General features: G+C 49.2%; 1 protein-coding gene across 4 annotated transcripts in view; it reads right to left on the bottom strand.

The window, feature by feature from the left end:
• Nucleotides 1–19,086, bottom strand: part of galnt1 (UDP-N-acetyl-alpha-D-galactosamine:polypeptide N-acetylgalactosaminyltransferase 1) — a 265,777-nt gene that overhangs the window by 210,678 nt on the left and 36,013 nt on the right. The window lies entirely within an intron of this gene.

Below are 19,086 nucleotides of genomic sequence, written 5' to 3'. Positions count from 1 at the left end.
AGGAAGAGAGAGAGAGAGAGAGAGAGAGAAACAGAGAGAAACACATCGCCAAGTCCGAAGAAAAGTGAGGCAGAAGAAGAACAAGACCTGTCAGAACGAACCTCTTGGATCCACCATATTACAGAAAAACAAAGACCAGCCAACCAACCGTGGGTCAGTCCGACACTCAGGAAAAATTAACAAGGATGAACACAATGTTTTGGCCTCAGCTTCTTTCAGTGGTAGTGAATTCAACAGGCTTACCACTTTCTGGGTGAAGAGATTTCTCCTCATCTCTGTCCTAAATGGCTTATCCTGTATTCTTAGACTATGCTCCCTGCTTCTGGACTCACCACCGTCTGGAACTTCTTCCCGCATCTAGCCTGTCAAGTCCTGTTAGAATTTGATAGGTTTCTATGAGATCCCCTCTCATTCCTCTAAACTCAGTGAATTTAATCCTAACTGACTCAATCTCGCCTCAATACGTCAGTCCTGCCATCTCAAGAATCTGTCTGGTAAACCTTTGCTGCACTCACTCTACAGCAAGAACATCCTTCCTCAGATAAGGAGACCAAAACTGCCCACAATATTCCAGGTGTGGTCTCACCAAGGCCTTGTATAATAGCAGCAAGACATCCCAGCTCCTGTACTCGAAACCTCTCACTATGAAGGCCAACATATCATTTGCCTTCTTCACTGCCTGGCCTGCTGCACCTGCAAGATTACTTGCAACGACTGGTGTACAAGGACATCCAGTCCTCACTGCACATTCCTCTCTTTCAATCCATAACGATTCAGATAATAATCTGCCTTCCTGTTTTTGCTACCAAAGTGGATAACCTCACAATTATCCACATTGTACCGCATCTGCCATTCATGTGTCCATTCACTCAACTTATCAATATCACACTGAAGGATCTCTGCATCCTCCTCACAGCTCACCCTCCCACTCAGCTTTGCGCCATCTTCAAATTTGGAGATATTACAATTAGTTCCCTCATCAAAACCATTAATATATATTGTGAATAGCTGGGGTCCTAGCACTGACCCCTGCAGTACCCCACTAATCACGGCCTACCACTTGGTAAAATACCCATTTATTCCTGCTCTTTGTTTCATGTCTGCCAACCACTTTACTATCCATCAATACACACTCCCATGAGTTGTAATTTTACACGTTAAGTCTTCTGAAAGTCCAAATAAACCAAATCTACTAGCTTCCCCTCATCAACTCTACTAGTTATATCCTTGAAGAATTGTAGTGGTTTTGTAAATCTATGCTGACTTTGTCCGATCCTGCCACTGTTTTCCAACTGCTCTGCTTACAAATCTTTCATAACTGACTCCAGCATTTTCCTACCAATATGAATGGTCTCTAATTCGGTTTTCTCTTTACCTCTCTTTTTGAATAGTGGGGTTACATTAGCTACCCTCCAATCCATTGGGACTGTCCCAGAGTTCATAGAATCTTGGAAGATGACCACCAATGCATCCAGTATTTCCACGATCACTCCCTGAAGTACTTTGGGATGTAGATCATCAGGCCAATGGGATTTATTTGCCTTCAATCCCATCAATTTCCCCAACACCATTTCCCTATTAATACCGATTTCCTTCAGTTCCTCCCTCTCACTAAACTCTGCGTTCCCCAACATTTCTGGTACATTTTTTGTGTCCACCTTTGTGAAGACAGGGCAAATAGTTGGCCAGCCATTTAATTGTTCCCCATTATAAATTCCCCTGTTTCTGTGTGTATGGGACATTTGTCTTCACCAATCTTTTTCGCTTCACATACTTTTACATTCTGCTTTTACATTCTGTTTTTACATTCCCTGCAAGCTTACTCTCGTACTCTACTTTCCCCTCCTTAATCAATCCCTTTGTCCACATTTGCCAATTCCAAACTGCTCCCAATCCTCAGATCTGCTGTTTTTTCTGGTCAATTTGTATGCCTCGCCCTTGGATCTAATACTATTCCCAATTTCCCTTGTAAGCATGGTTTGCACCAGACAGGAACAATTGTTGCAGTTCACCCATGCGCTCGAATGTTTGCCATTGTCTATCCACCATCACTGTTTAACTAATATTCCCCAATCCATCATAGCCAACTCGCGTCTCATGCCATCATTAGATATTTTTTTAACTGAATTCAAAATTCACCACCTGCTGTGGTGGGATTTGAACCTGGGTCCCCAGAGCATTACTGAATTACTCGTCCAGTGATAATACCCCTTGAAGGTGCACTTCACCCTATCTGGTATTTGCGCATTTGGATTCCTGTTCTTTGAAAATAGACATTTTAGAGAGCTCAGCTAAATGTAATGGAAACACTTTGGGTTTTCTGAAATTATATGCAACTTTTTGTTGGACCAGTTTGAAGTCTCCAGTGAATTATGATTTTGAACAATATGTGAGAAAAAAGCAGGTTAATTTATTTGAAATTTATAAACTAAAAAATAATATTACTATAAGTTACTGTTTGTTTTTAAAATGTGAATGTATTATTTTAAAACACTTGTATAATTTGTATCTTTATATTGTCCTTTTTTAGTTTTGTTTAAAAAATGATGGATTTCATGTCATGGCAGCAGCTTTCAAGTAGCAGTACATCTTTCTAACTTGCCATCTAGCTTGATGCACCCAGATGTATTTTTAAGTGTAATCATCCTTATTCTTATTTGCTGACCGTAACTATTTTCAGTTATTCTTTAAATCCAGTTATAATTTCTTATTCATCAGGTGTCCTATTAACCTGTAACATCTCTACATACTCTTTATCCTTGTTTCTGTAATAACTTGCGAATTCCTGGTTGCTGTGGTGAATTCAGTTGAAGGCCTACAGTCAATATTAAGTGCCTCAACTGGAATTTGGGTCACGATAAGTCTACAAACAACAGCAGGATAACCAAACGTCCTGGATTTTATGGGTCCATCATGCATTGAGGCAGTAGTTCTGTATTCCTGATTGCTTTGAAGTGGATTATAACTCTTAATACCTTTTTTGGAGCCATCTAAATTAGGAGCTCTCCCTTAACAAACTTTAAAATAGCAGCTTCCTGCAGATGCTTGTTTTGGGTCTAAGCAAGTGAATTACCTTTCTCCCATGGAAGAAGATTACTAAATGATATTATCCTCTTCCAGATAGCTTTTTAAAAATTATTAGCAAGGTTATAATTACCCAGGTATTATGAGGGTCTGGGGCTGTCTCTTCAAAAAATTCTATCCCTCTAGTTTTAAAACCCCCCTCTTGTATACTTGTAAGGGTTACATACAGAATAATGTGTGAGCAATGTTATGCTTGACTAACTTATTTATAAATGTATTGAAGATCCATAAAATACCTACAGTGCAAAAGGAGGCCATTTGGCTCATGTAAGTCTGTAGACAATTTAGGCCCACACCCCATCTAACCTGCAGCTCTTTGGATACTAAGGGAAGGTCAATCTACCTAAGCTGCACATATTTGGACTGAGGGGGTGTGGCGCACAAAGACTCCGTGAGACGAATAGAGTGAAGTCGATGAGGCTTTATTAAGCGTGTCTGTTCCCCAGCAGCCCGATAGTAAACTGGCCTGCGGGGGAAGGCACCGGCTTCTTATACTTCGCCTTCAGGGCGGAGTATGAGGTCAACGGCCAACCAGGACCCGGGATCTGTCAGCCAATGACATTAGGGCTTCCAGTCCCACATGACCCCCAATACATACTACCACATTCACCCCTTGTCAAAAATGAACCCGGCGGGGTGATGCTTCGTATGGTGGTAAGGGTTTAGAGGGCTGGTCCTGGGAGGATAGAACAGTTACATGGTAGTACAGTATTGGACAGTATCGTCCTGTTACAACTATTTACAGAAGGTATAGGAAAAACAAAATGTTCATTGGACAGTCCATCTTTGTTTTACATCGACGCCACGAGTCGGTCGGGCGGTCTGGTCGTCCGTGTCGATCGCCTCTGCCCCGACGGTGGTGGTGGTGCTTGTACCAGCGTTGTCGCCTCCGGGAGCCGCACGGTTTCAGCTGTCGGTGCAAAGGGGAGGGGGACTGATCCTCTTGGGAAGGGGGCGGTCGCGGGGTGCGGCGGTGGCAGGAAGGGGGGCGGTTGGGTTGATGGTGTCGGGGGGGTGTGCGTGGTGCTGGCGGGCGCCAGATCCCGCAGGGAGACCGTGTCCTGTCGGCCGTCGGGGTACTCCACGTAGGCGTACTGGGGGTTTGCGTGGAGGAGGTGAACCCTTTCGACCAACGGGTCCGCCTTATGTGCCCGCACGTGCTTTCGGAGCAGGATGGGTCCTGGGGCCGCCAGCCAGGTCGGCAGCGACGTTCCAGAGGAGGACCTCCTAGGGAAGACAAGGAGACGCTCGTGAGGCGTTTGATTAGTGCTCGTACATAATAACGACCAGATGGAATGGAGAGCGTCCGGGAGGACCTCCTGCCACCGTGAAACTGGGAGATCCCTGGACCGTAGGGCCAGTAGGACGGCCTTCCAGACCGTGCCGTTCTCCCTTTCTACTTGCCCGTTCCCCCGGGGGTTGTAGCTGGTCGTCCTGCTTGAAGCTATGCCCTTGCTGAGCAGGAACTGGCGCAGCTCGTCACTCATGAAAGAGGACCCCCTGTCGCTGTGGACGTATGCGGGGTAACCGAACAGCGTGAAGATGCTGTTCAGGGCTTTAATGACTGTGGCCGCGGTCATGTCGGAGCAGGGAATGGCAAAAGGGAAGCGGGAGTATTCGTCCACTACATTAAGGAAATGCGCGTTGCGGTCGTTGGAGGGGAGGGGCCCTTTGAAATCGAGACTGAGGCGTTCAAAGGGGCGGGAAGCCTTAATCAGGTGCGCTCCATCTGGCCTGAAAAAATGCGGTTTGCATTCTGCGCAGATGTGGCAGTCTCTTGTGACTGTACGGACTTCCTCTAAGGAGTATGGGAGATTGCGGGACTTGATGAAGTGGTAAAACCGAGTGACCCCCGGGTGGCAGAGGTCCTCGTGGAGGGCTTGGAGGCGGTCAATTTGTGCGTTGGCACATGTCCCGCGGGATAGGGCATCGGGCGGCTCGTTCAGCTTTCCGGGCCGGTACAAGATCTCATAGTTGAAGGTGGAGAGTTCGATGCTCCACCGCAAGATCTTGTCGTTCTTGATCTTGCCCCGCTGTGCATTATCGAACATGAAGGCTACCGACCGTTGGTAAGTGAGGAGAGTGAATCTCCTGCCGGCTAGGTAATGCCTCCAATGTCGCACAGCTTCCACTATGGCTTGGGCTTCCTTTTCCACTGAGGAGTGGCGGATTTCTGAGGCGTGGAGTGTTCGGGAGAAGGCGGCCACGGGTCTGCCCGCTTGGTTAAGGGTAGCCGCTAGAGCTACGTCAGAGGCGTCGCTCTCGACCTGGAAGGGGAGGGACTCGTCGATGGCGCGCATCGTGGCCTTTGCGATGTCCGCTTTGATGCGTCTGAAAGCCTGGCAAGCCTCTGTCGACAGCGGGAAAGTAGTGGTCTGTATTAGGGGGCGGGCCTTGTCTGCGTACTGGGGGACCCACTGGGCGTAGTATGAAAAGAACCCCAGGCAGCGTTTCAGGGCTTTTGGGCAGCGCGGGAGGGGAAATTCCATGAGTGCGCGCATACGTTCGGGGTCGGGGCCTATTATCCCAATGCGCACTATGTAGCCCAGAATGGCTAGCCAATCGGTGCTAAAAACGCACTTGTCCTCGTTGTACGTGAGGTTCAAGGCTTTGGCAGTCTGGAGGAATTTTTGGAGGTTGGCGTCGTGGTCCTGCTGATCGTGGCCGCAGATGGTTACATTGTCGAGGTACGGGAACGTGGCCCGTAACCCATGTTGATCAACCATTCGGTCCATTTCCCGTTGGAAGACCGAGACGCCGTTTGTGACGCCAAAAGGGACCCGTAGGAAATGGTATAACCGCCCGTCTGCCTCGAAGGCTGTGTACTTGCGGTCACTTGGGCGGATGGGGAGCTGATGGTAGGCGGACTTGAGGTCCACGGTGGAGAAGACTTTATATTGGGCAATGCGATTGACCATGTCGGATATGCGGGGGAGAGGGTACGCGTCTAGTTGTGTGTACCTGTTGATGGTCTGGCTATAGTCAATGACCATCCTTTGTTTCTCCCCTGTCTTCACTACTACCACCTGCGCTCTCCAGGGACTATTGCTGGCCTGGATTATGCCCTCCTTTAATAGCCGCTGGACTTCGGAGCGAATGAAGGTCCGGTCCTGGGCGCTGTACCGTCTGCTCCTAGTGGCGACGGGTTTGCAATCCGGGGTGAGGTTCGCAAACAAGGACGGGGGTTGCACCTGGAGGGTGGCGAGGCCGCAGATAATGAGTGGGGGTATGGGGCCGCCAAATTTAAACGTAAGGCTCTGTAGGTTACATTGAAAATTTAAGCCCAGCAAGGTGGGGGCACAGAGTTGGGGAAGGACGTTAAGTTTGTAGTTTTTGAATTCCCTCCCCTGTACCGTTAGGGTAACTATGCAGAATCCCTGGATCTGTACGGAGTGGGATCCTGCAGCTAGGCAAATCTTTTGTGCGCTGGGGAAGGTAGTTAAGGAACAGCGTCTTACCGTGTCGGGATGTATAAAACTTTCCGTGCTCCCGGAGTCGACTAGGCATGGCGTCTCGTGGCCGTTAATTAGGACCGTTGTCGTCGTCGTCTGGAGAGTCCGGGGCCGAGCCTGATCGAGTGTAGCCGAAGCGAGCCGTGGTTGTAGTAGTGGGGTCGGGTCCGTTGTTGATGTCCAAGATGGCATCGGGGGTGGACAAAATGGCCGCCCCCATGCGTCGTACAGGTGGGGGGCGGTCCAAGATGGCGGCGCCCCTCCTCCCCTCGTGGTGGTCGGGACCCAAAATGGCGGCGTCTGCGGGTCGCACATGGTGTGCTGGGGGGCGCTAGGACCGCGCGGAGTTCCTGCATTGCGAGCGCCCGGGCCGCGGGCGCTAGGACCGCGCGGAGTTCCTTGACTGCGAGCGCCAGGGCCGCGGGCGCTAGGACCGCGCGGAGTTCCTTGACTGCGAGCGCCAGGGCCGCGGGCGCTAGGACCGCGCGGAGCTCCCTCGCCGGGGACAGCGGTGGTCGGGGCCCAGGCCGGCGGGTCAGTACCGCGAGCGCTGGGACCACGCAGAGCTCCCTCGCCGGGGACAGCGGTGATCGGGGTCCAGGTAAGTTGCGCCGGCGGGTCAGGCATGGGGCGCGGGACGGGGGTGAGGGCCCAGGTCGGCGGCGCCGGCGGGTCAGTCGTGGGGCTGCGAGCGCTGGGACCGCGCGGAGCTCCCTCAGCGGGGACAGCGGTGGTCGGGGCCCAGGCCAGCGGGTCAGGCGTGGGGCGCGGGACGGGGGTGAGGGCCCAGGTCGGCGGCGCCGGCGGGTCAGTCGTGGGGCCGCGAGCGCTGGGACCGTGCGGAGCTCCCTCGCCGGGGACAGCGGTGGTCGGGGCAAGGTAGGTGGTGCCGGCGGGTCAGGCGTGGGGCGCGGGACGGGGGTGAGGGTGGCGTTCGGGATGCGAAAAAACCCCTCCTCTCCGTGGAGAGTGTTGGCCGGCACCCAAATCGGGAGCGCCGGCGGCGGGTCATACATGGACTGCGGGGAGGGGGGTTGGGGAGCATAGGCGGCGTGCAGGGCTCCCAGTTCTCCCGGGACCGCGGTGGTCGGGACCCAAAATGGCGGCGCCTGCGGGTCGCACATGGCGTGCTGGGGGGGTTGGGACGCATAGGCTGCCTGTAGGGCTCCCTGTTCTCCCGGGACGGCGGCGACCACGCGGGATTGGCACACCACCGCATAGTGGCCCTTTTTCCCGCAGCTTTTGCAGATCGCTGCGCGGGCCGGACAACGTTGTCGGGGGTGCTTCGCCTGGCCGCAGAAATAACAGCGGGCGCCCCCGGTGCGACTCGGCGTTTGGACTGCGCAAGCCTGTGGGGTGTCTGGGGGGGGGGGGTGGGGGGGTAGGGGGGTTGCCGCGGCGGGTACGTACGGGGCCCAATGGCCTGTCGCGCGGTCGGGGCCGTAGGCGCGGGTATGACTCTTTCTAGAAGTCTTTGGCGGATTTGGGAGGATTGCATACCTGCCACAAAAGCACCGCGCATTAACATGTCCGTATGTTCGTTTGCATTCACCGACGGGCAGCTGCAGGCTCTTCCTAAAATCAGCAGCGCAGCGTAGAACTCGTCCATCGATTCTCCGGGAGCTTGCCGTCTTGTCGCGAGCTGGTAGCGAGCGTAGATTTGTTTAACTGGGCGAACGTAGAGACTTCTCAGTGCTGTGAACGCCGTCTGGAAATCGTGGGTGTCTTCAATGAAGGTGAAAATCTCCGTGCTCACCCTCGAGTGCAGGACCTGCAGTTTTTGTTCGTCTGAGACTCGGCCTGTGGTCGATGTGATGTAGGCCTCAAAGCAAGTCTGCCAGTGTTTGAAGGCTGCTGCCGCATTCATTGCGTGGGGGCTGATCCTCAGGCATTCTGGAATGATCTTGAGCTCCATAGTCCTTTTTAGGCACGCTTAATAAATTGTGGCGCACAAAGACTCAGTGAGACGAAGAGTGAAGTCGATGAGGCTTTATTAAGCGTGTCTGTTCCCCAGCAGCCCGATAGTAAACTGGCCTGCAGGGGAAGGCACCGGCTTCTTATACTTCGCCTTCAGGGCGGAGTATGAGGTCAACGGCCAACCAGGACCCGGGATCTGTCAGCCAATGACATTAGGGCTTCCAGTCCCACATGACCCCCAATACATACTACCACAGGGGGGAAACCGGAGCACCCAGGGGAAACCCACAAATACATTGGGAGAAAGTGCAAACTCCACACAGACAGGCACCCAAGGCCAGAATTGAACCCAAGTCCCACCGTGGCTGTGCCACCGGACCTTACCAGAACATGCAATACACTTTGCATGGATAAATACAACGTTGCCATCTTCAGAAAGGTGGGAAACATAATCTTCTAATATGGCATCAGTATTAAAAAATATTATTTTGATGCTGCAGACTTGAGATGTCCCAGAGCTGAGAAATACCAAGGGGCAAAAAAGCATGAGTGGGGTTTGTATAAAGACCTCCAAACTGTAATGGTGATGTTGGGAATGGCATTAAATAGGAAATTAGAGAAGCATGCAATAAAGGAACATCTGTATTTATGGGTGATTTTAAGCTACATATATATTGGGCAAATAAAATTAGTAACAATACCATAGGGGAGGAATTCCTGGAGTGTGTACGGGATGATTTTCTGAACCAATACGTTGAGGAACCAAATGGAGAATAGGCCATCCTAGACATTGCTGATTGTCGTAAAACCTCTGGCTCAATATCCTCAAGAGAATGAAATCTACCATCCTTACCTGGTCTGGCCTACATGCGACTCCAGACCTACAGCAATGTGGTTGACTCTTAAATCCCCTCGGAGATGGCCTTGGGCAATTCAGGATGGGCAATAAATGCTGGCCCGGCCAGCAATGCCCACATCCCCTGACAATTTTTTTTTACAATAAGGCAGATTACAACTCAATATTTGAAAAGGACACAATTGCCATTAAATGAAACAAAAATTCTGAACGAGTTGAAAGAAAAAAGAAAATGAATTGGTGAATATCATTCATAAAATAAACCAATAGACCTTCTGTACAAATATGTTTTTGAATAAATAAAGTACCGGGATCCTACTTTTGAGTGATAAAAGCAGTTTTAAAAATGACCTGCCAATGCATATCACATATCATAATATTAATTAATTCTCTATTTCATTAAGTATATGTGTATCTATCATCAACTGTGGTACACAGAACAACCTAAAAATCTCACTGCCTCAGGAAGGCAGAGAGCATCAGAGGCCCCCTCCACCCCAGGCATTGCCTTCTTCCAGACCCTTCCAACAGGCAGAAGGCACAGAGGTCTGAAGACCCTCACATCCCGACATTGGAACAGCTTCTTCCCCACATCTACAAGACTCCTCAACGACTCCCCCTCGGACTGATCTGTTCCCTAAGAACACTATTCACGATGCCCTAGGCTGCTCTTGCTCATGTATTTTTGCTTTGTTTGGCCCCTTGTTCTGCATTGTAACCAATTACGGTTTGTCGATTTACCATTTGTCAATGTACTCTGTTGATTTTTTTTTTGTCTATTATGTACGTACGTACTATGTACGTTCCCTCGGCCGCAGAGAAATACTTTTCACTGTACTTTGGTACATGTGGCAATAAATCATATCAAATCAAACACTCCATAAACCATGTAGTGTATAAATATCAAGTTCATTAAATCAACCACATAACTGGCGGACCATATTAACTCAAGGAAACTACGTTATTATTTCAAAAGCTGCTTTGCAATTTTATTCATTTGATAGTTATACAAATGAACAAAGTTCATAAAGATACAAAAAAATTATAAAACGCTCAACACTTGAAGGGAAAGGCTTCCATTTGCCACCTTCTATCTTCGAGACTTTGAACTGCAATAACTCAAAACAGTAACCTGCTGCACATAGCAACAAAGGTTTCATGCATCCCAAGTGTCAATTCTGGTTCAGTGCTGGCACCTTTACTTCAGACCGTAGACTGTGGATTCATGCCCTACTCTAGAAGCACCAAAATATAACCTAGTACAATACCTCACTTGAGGGATGCTGCACTTCTCGATAAGACATTAAACTACCTGCCTATTCAGTGAAGATGCTCTATTTGAAGGACAAGGGAGTTCTCCCTATGTCCCATCCATCCTTTAGTACTTAACAAGCACTACCAAAAGAATATCTGCATAAATGTCATTATTGTTCAATATGACCTTGCTTTACACAAGTGTTGCGTCATCTGGCAACATTAAACAGCGATCCGACTTGAAAAGACATTAATTGGTTGTGAAGTGCTTTGGAATACCAGGCATGAAAGACAAATGGAATATCTTTTTTAGCTTTCACTGACGTAAAAACACCTACTCAAAGATATATTGACAATTTTTGTTGGTTTACTTCAATTAATCAAATACATATTTAATTAGAATATATTAAATCTCTTGCCTGAAATACACTTGGGTCATAAATTTGTTGTGCCTGGGTGTCATGCTGTTGCCATTATGCTTCAATGTTTTGGTTGTTTTAATGGCACTCATGCAACCATTTTGGCTAAATCTCCAAACTAGGTAAGGCGGTGGCTCAAAACCTTTTAGGTTTACCTGACATTAGCTGAAATAGATCCTATGATCCAGTCCTCTGTGCCTCATTGCAAGTTAAGAGTGATTCACTTCACTAACAGATCTCTTCAGATAAACTTACATAGCTTTGCTGTTTCACTGCTTGGTTCTATTTTCTTTCCTCTGGTAAAAACACCAACTTACATTTTTATGGCAAATTAATGTAGTTGTCTTAAGATAATAAACAAGAGTTAACACAAAGTCACACAACACAACATTAGGACAGGAAGAGCTTGGAAAAACAGAAAGATATAGGTGGAAAGGTTTAGGAAGGGAATTGCAGAGCTTTGAGCCGAGGCAGCTAAAGGTAAGGCTGCCAACAGTACTGCAATGAAAACAGAGGATGCACATGTGACAGAGGGAAGAATCAATAAGGTTTTTTGCATTACTGAGACCACGGCATTAGAGGGGCTCTGGGTGGTAACATGATTAAGAGAGATAAATATGGGCAGGATAGGAGGACAATGAATTCAGAGAGATGCCAAGAGAAGCAAAAAGAGAGATTACTAGTATTGGAACATAGTGGTTCTGTTGCTGAACCCGGAATCCAGACATCTGGGCTAATAATTCAAAGAACGCAAGTTCAAATTCAGTGGAGCCATCTTTCCTCAAGCCGACTTGTATACGACTCCAATGTAATCCATCCTTGCCCTCTGCAAAGGCCTAGCTAGCCAGTTGAAAGGAATTTACAGGCTGCAGCTGTCAATAAATCAGCCAATCACAAACTTTTCAGGACAAGTCATGGTCTATATATAGCATCAATGTCCCACACCCCAAAAATTAATAAAGACATTAAATTTGCTTTGTATCACAAGAACACAAGTAGTAAGAGTAGGATAAAATAATGCCTGGCGAGCCTACTCCACCATTCAATACAATCAAACCAACTCCACTTCACCACCCACTCTCCTGATCACTTGATTCCATGAGACCAAAAATGTCGATCCCAACCTTAAATGTATTCCACGATGGAGAATCCACAACCCTTAGAGATAGCGAATTCCAAAGATTCACCACCCTTTGAATGATGTAACTTCACCTCATCTCAGTCTTTCTGTGCAGAGTCTGCACATTCTCCCAGTGTCTGCGTGGGATTCCTCCGGATGGTCCGGTTTCCTTCCACAGTCCAAAGACTTGCGGGTTAGGTGGATTGGCCATGATAAATTGCCCTTAGTGACCAAAAAGGTTAGGAGGGGTTATTGGGTTACGGGGTAGGGTGGACGTGAGGGCTTAAGTGGGTCGGTGCAGACTCGATGGGCCGAATGGCCTCCTTCTGCACTGTATGTTCTATGTTAAATGTAGGCCCCTCATCCAGACTGTTGTCCCATGTTAGACTCCATGGCCAGCGAAACTACAAGGCCTCTTCAGAATTTTGTAGGTTCCAATCAGATTGTCTCTCATTCTTCTAAGCTCCAGAGAACATGGGCCAATTTGCTCAGCTTTTCACCTTCAGGCAAGCCCTCATCGCATGGACCAAACTAAATGATTGGGGCTAAATCTTCTGGGGCTGGTTGAGCACAGTGAGCTAAACAGCTGGTTTGTAATGGAGAACAAGGCAGCAGCGCGGATATCAGCCTCCCCGAACAGGTGCCGGAATGTGGCGACTAGGGGCTTTTCACAGTAACTTCATTGAAGCCTACTTGTGACAATAAGCGAATATTATGAACCTTTAGCCGTACTGCCCCCAATATCTTATCTTAATAAATTTGGAGACCAGAACGGTACACAGTATTCCAGATGCAGTCTCACCAAAACCCTGAACAATCGTTTCCCCCCCACCCCCAAAATTAAGGGCCAATTTAGCCTGGCCAATTCATCTACTCTGCGCAGCTTTTTGGGTTGTGGGGTGGGGGTGGGGGGTGAGATCCACTGCACCACCGGGAGAATGTGCAAGCTCCACACGGACAGTGAGGCTAACCACTGCGCCACCATGCAGCTCAAACCTTGAACAATTGTAACAAGTCTTTATTCCTCTACTCCAATGCCCTTGCAGTTTGCCTACCTAATTGCTTGCTGCACCTGCATGCTAACTTTGCATCCTTGTACAAGCACTCCCAAGTCTGTTTGAACACTATAGTTCCTCACCTTTTAAAATATTCAGCTTTATTACAACCAAAGCAAATAACTTTACACTTCCCTACATTATACACCAACGACCATCTTGTTGCCCACTCCTTAAGCTGTCTATATCTCTTTGCAGCCTGTGTCCTCCCCATAGTCCACTTTTCCACCTAGCTCGTATCAGCAAACTTATCAGCATTAATCAGTGTCGATTCATCCAAATCGTTAATATAAATTGTAAATAACTGAGGCCCCAGCGCTGATGCTTGTAACGTTGCACCGTTCACTGCCCTTAAATTTGAAAAGACCCCATTTATGTCTATTCTGCTTTCCATCAGTTAGCCCATCCCGATACCCATGCACAAATACCACTCCAACTCCACTGAAATTTAAGACAGAAACATGCACACACATTGCACCTGTTCCAACTGTAAAAAGTGATGATCATTCACTGGTTCATTCCTCAGGACAATTGCCTTGACTAATCAGACTCAAGCTACCCGTTTTAAATTTTGAGTAATGCTTGGCAGTTAGCGGTCAGTAACCATCAACTGGTGCATTCTCCATGGCACCGCTTCGACCAAAATCCATTTGACAACCAATCAGCATTCTCTTCTCATTCAGCATGAAATTGTTGCTTCCCCGTGATGGAAATTCTTGCGATGGTCCTGAAGAGTGCAAGACAAATGGTTCACCAATGTCTTTTTTCAGCAATCCTGAAGAGGGCAGTAGAGTGGAGCTGCTGATTGGCTGTTGTGGGGGAAATTTGCATACACACGTGTGCTCACCCTAACTTGAAGGTGTACCTGAGCAAGAGATCCTAGCTGTTCAAGTGAAGACAAGCATCCAGCAGAGGGCAGTAGAGCGGAGATGCTGATTGGCTGTTGTGGGGGATATTTGCATACGTCCTTGTGCTCACCCTAACTTGAAGGTGGTTTGTGGAGGAGCTGTTGTCAAGTGACACTTAAACACGAAACACTTCTTCAGTGGTTCCCTCCCTACCCCCTCTAACCAAAAAAAAACAACTGCTGTAAAGATCAAGAGGAAGGTTCGAGGGCAAGTAGAAGTAGAAAGAACTTGAACCGTGACATCACAGACTGCAGGTAAGGGGTGGGCTAGTGACTGGCAAGTAGTTTTTATTTTATTTTCCCTCAGGTGTTATCGTTCAGGGCACAGAGGTTGCTGAGTGAGTGCTTGCTGAGAAGGGGAGTGAATAACAGGTAAGCTCTTTCTTTCTTTTTTTATCTAGAGGGGATGGCAGGGAAGGTAGTGCAATGTTCCTCCTGCAGAATGTTTGAGGTGAGGGACGCCGTCAGTGTCCCTGCTGATTTCATCGGTGGGAAGTGCACCCATCTCCAGCTCCTCAGAAACCGCGTTAGGAAACTGGAGCTGGATGAACTTCGGATCATTCGGGAGGCGGAGGTGGTCATAGATAGAAGCTTCAGGGATTTAGTTACTCTGAAGAATAAAGATAGATGGGTGACGGTGAGAGGGGCTTGGAGGAAGCAGTCAGTACAGGGATCCCCTGTGGTCGTTCCCCTTAGTAACAAGTATTCCGCTTTGGATACTGTTGGGGGGGGGGGGGGGGGGTGACTTACCTGGGGTAAGCCATGGGGTACAGGTCTCTGGCACAGAGTCTGAACCTGTTGCTCAGAAGGGAAGGGGGGAGAGGAGTAGAGCATTAGTCATTGGAGACTCCATAGTTAGGGGGATAGATAGGAGATTCTGTGGGAACGAGAGAGACTCGCTGTTGGTGTGTTGCCTCCCAGGTGGTAGGGTGCGTGATGTCTCGGATCGTGTTTTCGGGATCCTTAAGGGGGAGGGGGAGCAGCCTCAAGTTGTGGCCCACATAGGTACCAATGACATAGGTAGGAAAAGGGATAGGGATGTAAGGCAGGAATTCAGGGAGCTAGGGTGGAAACTTAGATCTAGGACAAACAGAGTTATTATCTCTGGGTTGTTACCCGTGCCACGTGATAATGAGACGAGGAATAGGGAGAGAGAGGAGTTCAACAGTGGCTACAGGGATGGTTTCAGATTTCTGGATAATTGGGGCTCATTCTGGGGTCGGTGGGACCTCTACAAACGGGATGGTCTACACCTGGACCAGAGGGGTACCAATATCCTGGGGGAAATTTGCTAATGCTCTTCGGGAGCTTTTAAACTAGTTCAGCAGGGGCTTGGGAACCTGAATTGTAGCTCCAGTATACAAGAGGTTGAGAGTAGTGAGGTCATGAGTAAGGTTTCAAAGTTGCAGGAGTGTACCGGCAGGCAGGAAGGTGGTTTAAAGGGTGTCTTCTTCAATGCCAGGAGCATCCGGAATAAGGTGGGTGAACTTGCGGCATGGGTTGGTACCTGGGACTTGGATGTTGTGGCCATTTCGGAGACATGGATAGAACAGGGACAGGAATGGTTGTTGCAGGTGCCGGGGTTTAGATATTTCAGTAAGCTCAGGGAAGGTGGTAAAAGAGGGGGAGGGGTGGCATTATTAGTCAAGGGCAGTATTACGGTGGCAGAAAGGATGTTTGATGAGGACTCGTCTACTGAGGTAGTATGGGCTGAGGTTAGAAACAGAAAAGGAGGTCACCCTGTTAGGGGTTTTCTATAGGCCTCCGAAAAGTTCCAGAGATGTAGAGGAAAGGATTGCAAAGATGAATCTGGATAGGAGCGAAAGCAACAGGGTAGTTGTTATGGGGGACTTTAACTTCCCAAATATTGACTGGAAACACGAGAGTTCGAGTACTTTAGATGGGTCCGTTTTTGTCCAATGTGTGCAGGAGGGTTTCCTGACACAGTATGTAGATAGGCCAACGAGAGGCGAGGCCATATTGGATTTGGTACTGGGTAATGAACCAGGACAGGTGTTAGATTTGGAGGTAGGTGAGCACTTTGGTGATAGTGACCACAATTCGATTACGTTTACTTTAGTGATGGAAAGGGATAGTTATATACCGCAGGGCAAGAGTTATATCTGGGGGAAAGGCAATTATGATGCGATGAGGCATGACTTTGGATGCATCGGATGGAGAGGAAAACTGCAGGGGATGGGCACAATGGAAATGTGGAGCTTGTTCAAGGAACAGCTACTGCGTGTCCTTGATAAGTATGTACCTATCAGGCAGGGATGAAGTGGTCGAGCAAGGGAACCGTGGTTTACTAAAGCAGTCGAAACACTTGTCAAGAGGAAGGAGGCGGCTTATGTAAGGATGAGACATGAAGGTTCAGTTAGGGCACTCGAGAGTTACAAGTTAGCTAGGAAGGACCTAAAGAGAGAGCTAAGAAGAGCCAGGAGGGGACATGAGACGTCTTTGGCAGGTAGGATCAAGGATAACCCTAAAGCTTTCTATAGATGTGTCAGGAATAAACTAGTGACTAGGGTAAGAGTAGGGCCAGTCAAGGACAGTAGTGGGAAGTTGTGCTTGGAGTCCGAGGAGATAGGAGAGGTGCTAAATGAATATTTTATCATCAGTATTCACACAGGAAAAAGACAATGTTGTTGAGGAAAATACCGAGATTCAGGCTACTAGACTAGAAGGGCTTGAGGTTCATAAGGAGGTGTTAGCAATTCTGGAAAGTGTGAAAATAGATAAGTCCCCTGAGCCGGATGGGATTTATCCTAGGATTCTCTGGGAAGCTAGGGAGGAGATTGCTAAGCCTTTGGCTTTGATCTTGAAGTCATCTTTGTCTACAGGAATAGTGCCAAAAGACTGGAGGATAGCAAATGTTGTGCCCTTGTTCAAGAAGGGGAGTAGAGACAACCCCGGTAACTATAGACCAGTGAGCCTTACTTCTGTTGTGGGAAAAATCTTGGAAAGGTTTATAAGAGATAGGACGTATAATCATCTGGAAAGGAATAATTTGATTAGAGATAGTCAACACGGTTTTGTGAAGGGTAGGTTGTGCCTCACAAACCTTATAGAGTTCTTTGAGAAGGTGACCAAACAGGTGGATGAGGGTAAAGCAGTTGATGTGGTGTATATGGATTTCAGTAAAGCGTTTGAGAAGGTTCCCCATGGTAGGCTACTGCAGAAAATACAGAGGCATGGGATTCAGGGTGATTTAGCAGTTTGGATCAGAAATTGGCTAGCTGGAAGAAGACAAAGGGTGGTGGTTGATGGGAAACGTTCAGACTGGAGTCCAGTTACTAGTGGTGTACCACAAGGATCTGTTTTGGGGCCACTGCAGTTGGTCATTTTTATAAATGACCTGGAGGAGGGCGTAGAAGGATGGGTGAGTAAATTTGCAGATGACACTAAAGTCGGTGGAGTTGTGGACAGTGCGAATCTGGAGGAAGAATCTTCGGATTCTGGGTCTCCCCGAAGGAGTGGAGGGGCCCGATGCCGGGGCATATATGAGCACGATGCTCAATTCGATGATGGGCGCAGGAGTTTTCCCGAGGCCCCTGGAGCTGGATGGGGTCCTGGCAATGAGGTCCAAAGCCAACGAGCCGCCAAGGGCTGTAGTGGTGAGGTTCCACCGCTTTATGGACAGTGCGCGCGTCCGGAGATGGGCCAAAAAAGAGCGGAGCAGCAGGTGGGAGAACACGGAGATCCGAATTTATCAGGACTGGAGTGCGGAGGTGGCTAAGAAGAGGGCTGGTTTTAACCGGGCTAAGGCGGTGCTCCATCGGAAGGGGGTGAAGTTCGGGATGCTGCAGCCAGCGCGATTGTGGGTCACGTTCCAAGGTCGGCACCACTATTTTGAAACGCCTGATGAGGCATGGAATTTTATCCAGACTGAAAAGTTGGACTCAAACTGAGGGTTTGTTGTGGGGGGATGTTTACTGTGTTTACTGCGGTTGGCGAATGTTCTTTTTGTTTTGGTGCTGGGTGGGGATGGGTGAATGGATTTGATGTGGGGGCTGTGGGAGTGTGAGGGCGCCGGTGTTGAAGGAGCAGGGCCCCGTGGAGGAAGCGGGGGGGTGGAGGCCCCGGGATGGGGAGTTGGGGTAAGGCCGCAAAAAGGAGCTCTGCCAGAGGGGGCGGGACCGGCTCAGGAAAGCGCAGGCTTTTTACCGCGTTAGGGAGGGATGGGGGCGGGACTGGAGAGGAGCGCACACTGACTGCCAAGGGGTGGGGGGATTCTCACACTGGGGGGTCGATGGAATGGCGGGAGAGGCCGGGGTCAGCAGGAGTCAGCTGACTTACGGGAGTGTCATGGGGGGAGCAAAATGGCTAGTTGAGAATCTAGCGGGGCGGGGGGGGCGGGGGGGGGGGGGGGGTGGGGGGAGAAAGTGACTGGGTTGCTGCTGCATTGGCCAAAGGGGAGCTGGAAATAGGAGAGGTAGTCGGGGCGGGGGTCCACCACCTGGGGGACTGGAGGGTGCGGGAGGCGTGGGTACGTGGCTGGCCTAGAAAAGGAGATGGCTAGTCGGCCGGGGGGGGGGGGGGGTAAGCGCCCCCCCGATCCGGCTGATAACTTGGAATGTGAGGAGCCTGAACGGGCTGGTCAAGAGGGCCCGGGTGTTCGCGCACTTAAAGGGACTGAAGGCAGACGTGGTAATGCTCCAGGAGACACATTTGAAGGTGGCACATCAGGTTAGGCTGAGAAAGGGATGTGTAGAGCAGGTCTTTCATTCAGGGCTGGATTTGAAGAACTGAGGCGTTGCAATACTGGTGGGGAAGCGGGTGTTGTTCGAGGCACTGAATATTGTAGCAGATAATGGAGGTCGATACGTGACGGTGAGTGGTACGTTGCAGGGGGTGCGGGTGGTGTTGGGGAACGTATATGCCCCGAATTGGGATAATGCCAGATTTATGAAACGCATGCTGGGTCGGATTCTGGTTCTTGAGGTAGGAAGCTTGATAATGAGGGGGGGGGGGGGGGGGGGGGACTTCAACACAGTGCTGGACCCAGCACTGGACCGTTCT

This window comes from Scyliorhinus torazame, chromosome 6 (assembly GCF_047496885.1).
Source record: "Scyliorhinus torazame isolate Kashiwa2021f chromosome 6, sScyTor2.1, whole genome shotgun sequence".
NCBI lineage: Eukaryota > Metazoa > Chordata > Chondrichthyes > Carcharhiniformes > Scyliorhinidae > Scyliorhinus > Scyliorhinus torazame.
This window is presented reverse-complemented; position numbering and strand designations above follow the sequence as displayed.